The 2015-nt window shown below is 40.5% G+C and overlaps 1 pseudogene across 1 annotated transcript; it reads left to right on the top strand.

Moving 5' to 3' along the window:
• The first annotated feature begins 470 nt into the window (after positions 1-470).
• On the top strand, positions 471-1310 carry LOC111549611 (annotated as a pseudogene). Its single transcript, XR_002733780.3, has one exon. The product of XR_002733780.3 is annotated as a 60S ribosomal protein L6 pseudogene (transcript).
• Positions 1311-2015: the final 705 nt, after the last annotated feature.

The raw sequence follows: 2015 nt of genomic DNA on the forward strand, positions 1-2015 counted from the left end.
TGGAGGTTGCAGAAAGCTGAGATCTAGCCACTGCACTCCAGCCTGGGTGACAGAGTGAGACTCTGTCTCAAAAAAAAAAAAGAAAAAGAAAAGAAAAAAAAAAAGCCTAGCTCAGATCATATCTCCTCTGTATTTCTCTTCTCAATTACTTCCTCACTTATTTAGTATTTATACTATTGTACTATATTTTTAGTTATTTATGTCCATGCATTTGTCTTTTGTAACCTAGATGATTAATAACTTAAGTTCTGAAACTTAAAATAGAAGCCCAAGAGCCATAAAACCAAGGCTATATGACCACCCAACCTGAATTCTTAGTGGCGTTATGATTTCAAATATTCTCTAGTACTGTCCCTGGAAATTGTTGAAATATTTCAAGAATCCCAATGTTTTTGAACTTTTGTCTGCTTCTCAGAATATCTCGTGTGTGGAAGTGACACAAAAGTTTTATGTCTCGCTCTCTTTCCATCTTGCAAGATGGCGGGTGAAAAAGTTGAGAAGTCAGATACTAAAGAGAAGAAACCCGAAGCCAAGAAGGCTGATGCTGGTGGCAAGGTGAAAAAGGGTAACCTCAAGGCTAAGAAGCCCAAGAAGGGGAAGCCCCATTGCAGCCGCAACCCTGTCCTTGTCAGAGGAATTGGCAGATATTCCCGATCTGCCATGTATTCCAGAAAGGCCATGTACAAGAGGAAGTACTCAGCCGCTAAATCCAAGGTTGAAAAGAAAAAGAAGGAGAAGGTTCTTGCAACTCTTACAAAACCAGTTGGTGGTGACAAGAACGGCAGTACCTGGGTGGTTAAACTTTGCAAAATGCCTAGATATTATCCTACTGAAGATGTTCCTCGAAAGCTGTTGAGCCACGGCAAAAAACCCTTCAGTCAGCACATGAGAAAACTGCGAACCAGCATTACCCCCGGGACCATTCTGATCATCCTCACTGGACGCCACGGGGGCAAGAGGGTGGTTTTCCTGAAGCAGTTGGCTAGTGGCTTGTTGCTTGTGACTGGACCTCTGGTCCTCAATCGAGTTCCTCTATGAAGAACACACCAGAAATTTGTCATTGCCCCCTCAACCAAAATCAATTATCAGCAATGTCAAAATCCCAAAACATCTTACTGATGCTTACTTCAAGAAGAAGCAGCTGCAGAAGCCCAGACACCAGGAAGGTGAGATCTTCGACACAGACAAAGAGAAATACGAGATTACAGAGCAGCGCAAGATTGATCAGAAAGCTGTGGACTCACAAATTCTACTAAAAATCAAAGCTGTTCCTCAGCTCCAGGGCTACCTGTGATCTGTGTTTGCCCTGACGAATGGAATTTATCCTCACAAATTGGTGTTCTAAATGTCTTAAGAACCTCATTAAATAGCTAACTACAAAAAAGAAAAAGTTTTATGTCTCAATTTTTGAGGTTGAAAACATGGCTGCAGTATTCCCTAAATGTGGGGATGGAGGGCAGTTGACTTTGGAGAGAGAATAAAGAAGCAGAATGTTTGGTTTGGTAGCTCATTGGCTATAGGGGAAGAGGAAGAGTGTAAACTTTATTAATAGCATTACCCATGTTTTCAGCTTGGGTGCTTAGACGGGAAATGGGAAGAGAATTCTAAAATCAGAAAATGGGAGGAAGGTTGAATGTGATCCATATTTTATAGACCTTCAATATTACATAGATAATATTTATTTAGTGCTCACTCTTCATCATGTACTGGGCTAGGGCAGTTGATACCAATGTGAATAAGACATAGTACCTGCCATCGAAGTATTCTGTCCAGAGGGGGAGATATTTGGAAAAACAAAAGATTGTAATTTAATACAATGTGCTAAGTACCATAATGAAAAGAGACTCGTGCAAGTATAGTGGTAGGTCAAAAAGAGGAATAATCTAGACCTCTTGGGAAGGTCTTAGAAAATTTAAGAGGAGAAGACACTTAAGAAGACACTGTGAAGGATGATCAGGTGATTGGGGAGGACACTCTTGACATCAGAAATATCTTTTGAAAGGTCAAGATAATAA

This window comes from Piliocolobus tephrosceles, chromosome 1 (assembly GCF_002776525.5).
Source record: "Piliocolobus tephrosceles isolate RC106 chromosome 1, ASM277652v3, whole genome shotgun sequence".
Classification (NCBI taxonomy): domain Eukaryota; kingdom Metazoa; phylum Chordata; class Mammalia; order Primates; family Cercopithecidae; genus Piliocolobus; species Piliocolobus tephrosceles.